We start from the raw sequence: 11669 nt of genomic DNA on the forward strand, positions 1-11669 counted from the left end.
TAATTTATTATTTATTATTTAACTAAAATTTATTCAAGCTAGAAATTTCAATAAAATGGCTTTGGGATATGTAAGAATTTAAAAAAAAAAAAGTAAAGCTGTTTTCCTCTGCATTATTTATATTATATCTCTTCTCTACAGTATCTTTTTATATGTAGAATAGTTTTATTTTACACCATTCAAATGTCTGGTTTCACTTCTGCTTTGTTAGATTGCCAAAACCTAAAAGGAAGAAAAAAAATTTGGTCTTAGTTCCCCACTGGAATTGATACTCAATTTTTGCTTTTCCTTGTGTAACTCCTAATATGCTTCTACAGAAAGCTTTTCATCCAAGTATGATTTAAAATGTCAGAATGCATGTTTTTATTTCAAGAACAAAGTCTATCCTAAGAATAAGTAAGACTTCTTTCAGTGTACACAAAAATAATGAAGAATCAATTGATCAGTAAGAAGATACAAGTCGTCAGAAGGGACCTGGCAGAATCCATGTTTCTGAGAAAAAAAAAATTAAACCTGCTGAAGTCACTCTACTTTATCACCTTCATTCCTGTGTTCAGGTTTGGCCTCTCCAGCACAAGAATGACAATGGCATTTAGGAGGGTGCTCAGCAATGGAGATGGTCAGGGGTCTGCAGCATATGACAGCCAAGGTGGAGCTGAGGGAAGCTTCTTTTTTTTCTTTTGCAGTCTTTGCCTTCCTAATGGCACACGGCATAAGGAGGAAAGCTGACAATCACAATTTGCAGTAAAGGAATTTCTGAGTAGGGAAAAGGATTTATATGTTTATTTATTATCTATTGTATTGTATTGTGAGCATTCTTAAACACTGAAAGAAGAACACAAAGAATTGTGAAATCATCAGCCTTGGAGAAATTCAAGCTTAACAGGCCAGGATCCTGAACAACCTGCTCAAGATAACCCTGCTTTAATTGGGGGTTTGGGCTACAATACCCTCCAGGGATCCCTTTCAACTTGAGCTGCTCTGCAATTCTGTGAAAATCTTTTTATATATCCTAGCGTCCTTAATAATATTGCATTGATGCAGCCCAAATCTGCAACAGTGCAAATCCAGTTGGATGAACTACAGTGTGTCTGGCTAAACTCTTTTCAAATTACACTAGTTGATTTAATTAAAGTATTTCTTCTACCTGGAATCCATGTTTTGTTTGTGGTGAGTCATCACAATGCTGCCTTAGATGACACTACCTACAACTTTTTCACCAAGGTGTGAAGGAAAAGTACCAGTGCCAGTAAGGTGTAAAAACAATCATGGAAAGATTGTCCCAACTCTTCTGTTAGGTTGGGAGTGAAAACAGGGGTGTCACCTCCCTGTAAAATACTATCCTACCCTTATACCTGTCTTAGTTGGGGCCTGGCTCTTCTCAGCCCTAGTCTGCATGTGAGTGGTAGGATTTAAAGATGCACCACACAATGCAAAGTCTGGCATTCACATTCATGCAGGGAATTGTGAATTCTGGCCTTCGCTACTCTAAGTTTAGTCTCAGTTACTCTAACAATATCCCATCATGGACAGGCAAGTAAGCTGAAATGAATACTACACAGTCTTAATCAAGAAAGATCTCAGACTGGCAAGTTTTGCAATTAAATTTACACAGATTTTTTATGTAATAGCAAGGCTGAATGCAGTGCCATAGGGTATTCTGATAAAAAAAATGGGGTCAACGTAGTAAAATGACTAATTTGTTTGTGATTTTCTTTTTAAGACTAAAATCCCAAACTATTCTGTAGAGTCCAAAGAGCAGAAAATGCCTGTTATAGAGGACCTACTGGATCCTGCAGATGTGGAGTCAGGAGTATTAAGCCAGAAGTATTAGATGCTATTCCATGAAACCACTGAGAGAATGCAATTCTTTTAAGAGAAAGAAATCTGTAAAGAGAGTCAAAGAATATTTTCTTTCATTTCAGGGACAGAGAGTTTTAATTAAAATAAAGCCTTAAACATGTGCTAAATAGGCTTAAATTTTGATGGTCCTTGGGCTTTATTATGTCTACATTTCTGAGACTGAGCTCATGGTTTGTAGCTGTAATCTCCACTTGTCCCACTAGCTCTTTCAATATAATATATGTTGTGTCAGTGCTGGAAAGTTAAAGATTTGAGTGAGCTCTGTTTGGACTGGGCACATAACCAGAGTCCTTTGAGATTTTGCCAGTTATTAGTGAAAGTAACATCCACATTGGTTTATTTAGGCCTTGGAAACACTAAATTTGCAACAAAACTCCACTTTTTTTTGGTCTGGGTACAGTTGCAAGCAGGGGGTTCTCACGTGAGGGGGAAGTGAGGATGATGGTATGTGAGATGAGAATTACAGATGCATAGACTTGTGTGACTTCGTACTGATTGCCCCCAAAATGCATCTGTTTTACCACTTCAGTTGGCTCTGCTGATTTTCAATGAAAATCATGGACCAAAACTCCATTCTTGATATTTTCTCGTGAATAAACATCACCACATATTGAAATTCTCACCCCTCCTCATTCAGTTGTTTTTGCTTAGTAGATACTGGTTTTGACATTACAATGTGAAAACATGTTTCTTCACATTTCCTTCTTGGTAGAGACAGCAGGACCACACCTGCACCCCAGGATATGACAGTGCAGACACATGGTGTGGTTTTTTCACTAAATATCTTACTGTGATGTTTCTCAGATTAAATTTTTTGGGAGAGAATTTTTGGGAATATTAGAATATTTTAATTTTGAAATAGTGATTTCCTTTATCTGCAGAATCTTTTTTTTTTTTTTTTTAATACAAGATAGTAAGGAGTCTTTTGGCTGTCAGGGCCTTTGCAAAGAACCCATGGTGTCCCACAGATCTTTTTGCATCTTTCTGCATATTTGTCCTGAATATGAGTAACCAGCACATACCCCACCTTTCATTAAAAGCTCCCCCAGGATTTAGTACAGTGTAACACTACTCTGTGTTGATTCCAGCTGATGCATTCTGTGATTCCATTTGCCCTTTGTGCTCCTTTCCAGCTCATGACCATCCCAGGAAAAGCAAGTATTTCCTTGCCTTAGTTCCCAAACATTTCCAACTAATAAGCTATGGGTTTTTTGTTACTAGTTTCCCAATAAATTACATTGTGTTCTGTAGTGGTAAATTTAATGTCAGTCCCAATGCTGCACGGTTCTTCCAAACAATGTTCAGACATTTTAAACCAACTTCTAACTAGGAGAAGTAAAAAAATAATGACACAGCAGAGAAAAATTACCTTACATCTTGTTTTATTGTTCCAGTTGTTTATCCTAATTTCACTCATTTGTCATTTGTTTCCTTCCTTTATTTTTCTAGGAGAAAAGTGATTATGTTGAAGACGCGGTATAAGACAATCAAAAATTGGACATTTAAAAACGTACAGTTATTGAAGTAAAAATAAATAACATTTATTATTTCATACTAAAACAAGAGCTTTTATTGAATAAATGCTATCTGAAGAATCGTATTGTTATCTTCTCAGAAAAGGCTTAATCACAATAAACTCACTCCATTATTCTAAGAATTTAATACATTAAACAAAATAAATATCTGTAGAAATTATAATTCTCATATATAACATAGATAAAAGAATAGAAAAAACCCTCCCAAAATGCTGTGGAGGAAAACATAATCTGACCATGAAGGACCTCTAGTGGCACATATACTTCCAATCAAAAAACCCCTGACATTATACTTGCTCAGCATTTTAGAAAGAATCACTTCTGCCGTTTCAGATTTTTACTTCATGTAATATTTTTTGTCTTTCCTTCAGTTGATACAGATGCAAAAATATAATTTTGTTACAGTAATGTATACAAAGTGTCTAGCTGAACAATGGCTTTTCCCTTTAGTTGTTATCATGGTTATCTACTTTTATCACCTATTAAAACTTATGATTTTCTCAACAGGAGGAACAGCCTGATAAGATACACTGAAATGAAATTATTTAGCAAAAAGGAGTTGAAAGCAGATGAGGATACCAGAGCTATGTCTGTCTTGTATTTGTTATGGCTTTGATAATTCTTTTATTTGTCCTCAGCTCAAAAGTTTGGTTTTTTTTAAAAAGAAAAACAGTAAAAAAAGCTATGCTGGTACTTTTGAGTTATCCTTCACCCATGCTAGAAGATATCCAACTGTAAGAAATATTTGGATTCTTAGTTCCTTTCAGTCCCACTTCAAAATAGTTTGATACTTTAGACACAACTTTTGAATAGGAATAATTAATTTTTAAAGAATTCAGTAAATTTATTGCTAAAAATTTAGTCAAAACCGAGATATATACCTATCTGTTAGTCTAGGGGCCCCAAGTTCATTTGCAATGAACTTAGTCCCCAAAGTCTAACAGACAGCACTTTAACAGTTGTTGCTGGGGTTTTTTTTGTTTGTTGTTATTGTTAAAATTTAAATTAAAAAGAGATCAAACTTTATTTTGTTTCATATTTTTAGAATTCATAGATACCCCTCTGGCACTGCAGTCTTTCTGCAGCTGAGCAGCTCCTTGGCCTGGCAGTGTCTTTTTGGTGTGAGGCTACTGCAGCCTACCTGTAGCAAGAAATTCCAAGAGCTGAGCTTAAATGGAGACTAAGAGCACCAAAGACATGATTTCTCATGTCTGGAAAACTGGCAGCAGATTGCAGACACGGGATGAATTAAATGTGAAGATAAGAGAACCACAGCTGTGGAACTCAGATATGACTAAATACACAGGGTCCGGTAAATCTGTTTCTTTTAAACATGACCAGATCCATAACTATCATAACACTGAAACTAATCTTGGCAGACTGATTTCTTGCAGGAGTCAGAACAGGACTTTTATTGGATTAGGAATTCAAAGTTAAAATACCACTAAACTATTCTGTTATACAAGTGAAGGAAAAATCCATAAAACCTCAGTATAATAAACAAATAGGTATGTATGTTATAAATATAGTAGTATATTTATTAATGCTTTTAAAACATGTAATTATACAGCTTTTCTTTCATAATGTCCTTTAACATTACACCATCACAGAATCAAAGAGGATATTTGAGGTCCTCTCCCATATAGCCAATACCTTAGTGAGCCTGGGCCCTTGGGGAAAGGGGAGACTAAAATTCACCTTCATTAATGACAGGTACATGGAAAAGTAAAGATAACCTGAAAATGGCACAGTAATGCCTTTTTGACTCCTAAATCTAATCCTATGAGGATGAATTTGAGGAGTAGCATAGGGAGATAAACACAATTTGAATGAGAGAACTATAACAGAGAAAAACATCTGGAAAAAAAAATCTTATGGTGTTGGGGGGAGAAAGATTAGATTGTGGTGCTCTGTGGGGAAAAGCTGAAGGTAGAGACCAACAGTGTCTTGTGGCAGAAAATCCTCTTTCAGTGAGGACAGTGATAAATATCTGCCCCAATGAGGGCAGAAGGCTGTTCTTCCTGGAGACACCTTCGGGGTTCAATTCCCTCACATACAGAGCATCATTAGAAGTACTATTAAAAAACCCACCAAAGTATGCAAAATGTCACCAGGTTCTCCAGGTGAGTTCCCCCGGGATGTTGGTGAAGACAAACAGGATGTGAAAAATCCAGAGGCACGGGAAAGAAGGAGCGAAACAAGTGTAAGTTGAAACGTTAGAAGAGCCGAGGCTGCGCAGAAAGCTGCGAGAAGTTGAACTCGAAGGGAACACAGTAACTGTTACTCCTGTAACTGGCAGATGCGCCTGAACTGCCTGCACAGCAACCTGCCGCTGCCAGGCTCCCGCGTGCCCTGGGGCTCGATGCCTGCAAAGGGGCTGGGGGCAAAGCAGCCTTGCAGGGACCCGCACCGGGGCACCGGGCCGGGCTGCTGCCGGGGAGGGGGCCCGCGGGAGAGCCGGAACCCCAGCGTGGCGTTGGCGCTGCTAAAGCTCCCCACCTACACCCAGCGGTTGAAGGAAACTGCAGGGCCGGAGCGCGTCCAGGAGAAGCAACATCAGCAGAGCTCCGACCCCCCGCCCCAGCACGAGCCGTGACCCTCCCGGGGGCGGCACCTCGGCGGGCACAAAGCCGAGCTCGGCCGCTCTCCGGGGAGCAGAGTGCCGCTGTCCCGGTGCTGCTGCTCATCCCTTCCTTCCGCCGGGTGCCGCCTTCGCAACGCCCGCCCTCCATCGCTCCCTGCCCGCTGGCGGCGGGCGCGGGGCCGGGGCAGCGGCGCCATGGAGGAGGCGGCCGCTGCTGTCGAGGCACCTCCGCCCGCTGCTGTCGGGACACCTCCGCCCGCTACTGTCGGGACACCTCCGCCCGCTGCTGCTGCTGCTGATGCTGCTGGGGCCGAACCACCGCCCGGGGCCGCCGCCTCCTCTCCGCGCCGGCTGCTGGCGTTTATCGGAGCCAGGCTCTGCACCTGGTGAGTCCCCGGCCTCCACGTGGAACCGCGCGGCGCCGGCCTCCCCGCCCGCCGGCTTCCGGGCCGCCCGCCGGAGCGGGGGAAGGACGGGGGGAGAGGGGAAGCGTCCGTGCTGCTCTCGGCGCTTCGGCGGGCAGCGCGGTCGGGATGCGGAGGCCGCTCTGCGCCGCCGGAGCAGCCGCGGGCAGTCTGGGCCGGAGCGGCCGCCGCGGTGCGGGCCCGCGGTTACGGCCGGGGGTGCGCTGGGCTGAGCAGAGCTCGGAGCCTTCGGCCAGCCCGGCATAGGGCAGCCCGGGGGAGCTCTGGCCGCTGCCCCGGGAGCGGACGCTCTGATGCCGGGACTGCTCCGGGAGCGCCGCCGAATGCAGCCTGCAGATGCTGCTGGGCGAGAGCGCTCGGGGTCGCTTCGGCCGAGCGTGGAATTAGCGAGTGACGTTTTGACTCTGTTGAAGTAGGACTGTACTCTCACACATAAACAGATGCATTTGTCTTTTTTTTTTTTTTTTCTCCTGTTTTCCGGTTTTTCCCTGCACTTTATCTGTTTTGTAGTTCTCGATCATTATGAAGGACAGGTCATGGGGGAGTGCGAAGGTAACAGAGCAAAATTAACTGAAACGAAGTGTGGAGTACAGAAAGACCAATATCCCCACTTCCTCCTTCCGTGAATCAGCTTAGATAGAGACTCGTTCAGGTGTATCTCTTGAAATATGAGCACTGGTTAAGCATGGAAGACTTGTGGAAAAATATCTGCCAAGCTGTGCAGACAAGCTGATACTTCAGAAGCACTACCTTCTATGAGAGTGGGACTGCATCCTCAGACTTACAGGCCATCCATTTACGGCTTCACTTTCCCTCTAGGGGGGGAAAACAGTCCTTGTTTAAAAGGCTTTTTTTGAGCTATAAGTTTGGCCACTAATAGTTAGTGCATAGGATTTGTCAGCCAAGGATGTGCTGGCTTTCCTGCCAGCCTCGTGCTCATAAAGTGTAGTCTGGCTGCTGGACTTATGTGATGGTGTGTGCTGGCCAAGAAGAGCCTTATTCCAGTGGACGAAGTCTCATCTTCTCTGTTGGTTAGAAGTTTTTCTCTTTTCACTCCTCATGCCTGTGAGGAAAGACCCAAAAGGCAAGACAGAAATTTGTGAGTTGTTCAGTAACCTCACCCATGCCATTAGTTTTGCCAAAGGCTACACTAAGTGAATCTATGGAAGGTATTTGAAAGAAAATCAATAGCTTTCACTGAATTTTTAGTGTTGTCTGAGATACTGAATTGATACTTTTTCTTATTTTTTTTCCCTCCAGGTGACAGCAGTCTCAGCCACTTCAGTTTTGTTTGAGGCCTTTCTGAGTCGTAGGAAGGTTTAATAGTTGTATGTAATAAACTAGGCTGGGTCTGGGTTATGTTGTGGGGGTTTTTTTCTGCCTTTTTTTGGGTTTTTTTTTTTTGAGTAGAACCATTAGAAAATATATTTCTGGTTCTTTTCTGTTTTTTACCTTTTGCAAATTAAATTGACATCAGTTTCAAAGGAGAACGTGCAAAAATTAACTTCTGATGATGTTAGTTCTTAAAAATATATTCTGTTGTTCTTAGTTAATTACTAATTATGTTGCAATATGGTTCGGTCTGAACCTGCATTTTCCCTTAACCACTGGCATGAAAGAGTGAGATAATTGAAATTAAAAGGTCACTTCCTCCCCAGTTTAGGAAGGGTTCAGGCAGTTAAAGCTAAGTGCAAATACACTCTGTACGTGAACAGTATTGCCAGGATTTGCCATGTCAGTGTTAGATTGGTGACATAAATAAAATTAATATTGGATTAGCTGTATTTATTATAAATGAAAAATTAAATTTACATTAAAATTACAAGATTTAGTAAACTAATTGCCAGCAAAACTGTTAACTATAGTCTTACTAAATTAACTTCCTTCTATATAGATTGTATTTTAATATCTTGGTACATTTTTTATTCTTCATTTCACGTGGAGCCAAGGAAAGCCAGCCTGAGTTTCTCATGATATTGAGAGCTGCACATTGTTCAGTGTTCACTTTAGACCAATTTGTGGCAAACTTTCATGCTCTGAAAAGTCCCAAAATGACTTTAGTTTTGCTCAAAGCCATAGATACAGCTAGCTAAGATAGGATGGCTGAAGGGAGGGGAGGACTAATCTTAGTAGCTTGCTACCAAGTATTAAAGGCCAACAATAACCCACTCCACCCAACTGTGAAACAAAGGCCTTTTCAGATCACTTACCTTGCATCATCTGAGACTCCAAAGTGAATTAGTCTTTTCCAATGCATTAAAAAAAAAAAAAAAGCTGAGAGGATTAAGTTCTGGCATGGAAAAGTTAATAATTAATATATTTCAAAATCTGATCAATTATTTATAAGAAAGTCACTGTCATCGATACTCATATCAGTAACAAAATGAATGGAAACTTGTGTCTTCAAAGCATTTTTCTCAGAAGAAATTGTCATGCAAAATGCAAACAGTAGAATTTAAAGTTTGCTCTCAAGTTTTACAGAGGATCAAACATATTTTTTAAGATAGGCTATGAGCCTAGTGCATCATGCCAGGAACACGGTGATGTCATCTCAATTTGAAGAAATTATTTTTCATGCTTTGGCAAATGGTATGAGGGGAAACCATTGCTGCTTCCTGCTGAGGCTTCCACCTGGCATTGGGGAGCAGTCAGGGCAAGAGGCTGTTACCTTACACACAGCTGAGAAAGCTGCCAGGTATGGAGCATTTTGGGATTCACAGAAGCCTTTTTTTGAGGGCAGTTTTCCACTGAAGACTAAGTCTTTCTGTGTGTTTTTTGATGTTAACATTTTGAATCTGTTCAGGCAAGAAAAAAAATTCCTTGAATTAAAATAGACAAAAATAGAGTAGGGCATGAGGTGTGATGAAGCCTGCTTGCTTTGTCAGACACCTTTGTTACAGTAGAAGTAAATACCGTAGTACTGCCAAGACATATATTAACTAAATAGCAATGATTGCTAGGGCAGTAACCACAAAGCAAACAGTTCTGGAGGTTCTGGACCTGTCTCTGTTCCCAAATGCAGAAATGCAAGGAGATAGTTCCTTAGGTACTTTGAACTGGGGAAATTTGGTCATTAGAAAAGCTGAGGATCAGTTTATTGGAGTTACTGCACTGCAGGAGGGCAGATGGGTCTGTCTTGTTCTCAGTAAATGATGGTTGGAGCGGCTCAATTGTTAACAAATTTGAGAGGCAGCAGGTTTTCCCCATTTTATCCTCTCACTGTAACATGATTGCTATCCAGTTTGCCAGAGTGCTGCATGTGGAGTCCAGGCCTTTGCTGTAGAGAAGGTGCTGTAGCTCAGGGGGAGCAGAGTTGCCCCTTGCCACTCAGACCCTAGACAAAAATGTTTAAGGCCCTACCACACAGAAGTCCGTATTAAACGAGTCTCCTTAAATTGGCTTGTGGAGTGGTATTGCTTGTGCTTCTGCCCTTCTCTTTGGCAACGCCCAGTGGGTGTTTGTGCCCAGATCAGGGCTTCTGCCAGCCAAGGCAGCTTTGACCTCTCCTGGTAGCATATTGACAAGTGCAGTTCATTTTGTGCAGCACACAGGCTTTGCTCCAGTAAAACTGCAGCAGTTTTTCTCAGTCATGCTTCTATTCATGTCTGATCCCTACCTCCACACTGCTCCCAGCTAGTCCAAGTGCAGGATGAGTTTAGTCCAATAAACTGCTAAAGGCTTGCTGTGTTACTTGAGTGCTGATGGTGAAGAAGAAACATTTTTCTGCTAGTTTGTGGCAAGAAGCTTTATTTGAGTTATAAAAAGTAGATGTGTATTGTTTTAAATGCCTGAAAACGAGTTTTGTATGTTCACCACAGTGTATCTTCCTTTGAATTTCAGTGGATCTTCTGTCACTTTACCTGCTGCAAAGGAGCCAGAGTTTGCAGGGCTGGCAAAGGCCAAGCTGGAATCCTCATCTGTGCCTGCTTGAAATTTTAGCTAACCTACATCACATTTGTTCTAATGGCAACTGATTAAATTCCTTACATTACCATAAAAAGATATTTCTGCATCAGCCAGAATAATTAGTCAGAATGTTTTTGAGTTGTTCACTAAATAGCATAGACCATTGACCATAATATAAAGAAATTAAAAAGAAATCAGTTAAAATATAACAGAAGTGAGGTCGCTTCAATTTTTTTCTTGTGCTGTTTTTAATGAAAACCACCCACCACCCCCCACCATATGTATTTTAGAAATCTGTTTAGAAATGAGAATGTTTTTTTCACACACCAATAAGAGTTACTCAGATGAGACTGGACAATACAAGATTGTCACAAGATATATAATACTTAGAGTGTGAGTGTGCACCATTCCTGGGATTGGCAAGGCAAGCTGTAGCAAAGCATGGGATTCAAATCTCTTGGAAGTACAATGTGGCTGGACTTTGTAGAGATTTGCTGTCTTATTAGAATGGACTTGGAGAGAAAAATGTGCCCAGCAGCATTTTCAAAGTCAGGAGAGCTTGGTGTCAGGCTGAATTGAAAGCAGGATTCATGCAGGTGCATTGGAGTCTGTGCAAGGAAGATGCCTCCCTTCCAAAAGGAGGGATTGATTGCATGATTGTGGTGGGGTTTAGCACTGTCAAACACACCCTTCTAATTGCCTGGCAGCTGGATTGTGCAGCACAGCACAGCAGGGTGAGCTGGTACTTACTGTGTTGGGGTTACTCATCTTGGGAAGTCAGCCAATGTTACTCTCAGGTGGTGTGCCTGGCACATGGGTGTCCTGCCAGAAGTCAGCGTGGAGGGATGTGGGCACAGGGTAGGTGCAGAATCCTAATGAGGTCCTTTCTTCCCTTGCTTGATTAATTTGAGTGGAAACAAATTTATCTTTTGTGCAGACAGTTAAATTTTCATCAGTAGTCTTCAGAGTAAACAGATTAAATGTGAACTTAGCAGCCCTGTATAGGCAGGACAGGGCTGAGCTCCTGTCGCTGTATATTGTGCACGTGCAGAGACTTGGAGTGGTACAAATTAGCATAGCTCCACTGGCAGGAGAAAGAGCAAGCCAAAAAAAATACATTGAGTTCTATGCCCCTGTTTGTCTAGGAGCATCTGGAATAGTTCGTCTTATATTAGATGAAGAATTGCTACTAAAAGAGCATGAGCTTCTTTTTTTCTTTTTTGTCCCTGCTGGCTGTGGGTGGGACTTAAGAAGAGCTATAAATGCAAACATGATCTTACCCAAAATGCATTCTTAAGTCCATCCTCAGTTTCAGCAGAAAATGATATAACTGAAACAATCTGCAATAAGTATTAA

The sequence above is a fragment of the Fringilla coelebs genome (assembly GCF_963513975.1).
Source record: "Fringilla coelebs genome assembly, chromosome: 2".
Classification (NCBI taxonomy): domain Eukaryota; kingdom Metazoa; phylum Chordata; class Aves; order Passeriformes; family Fringillidae; genus Fringilla; species Fringilla coelebs.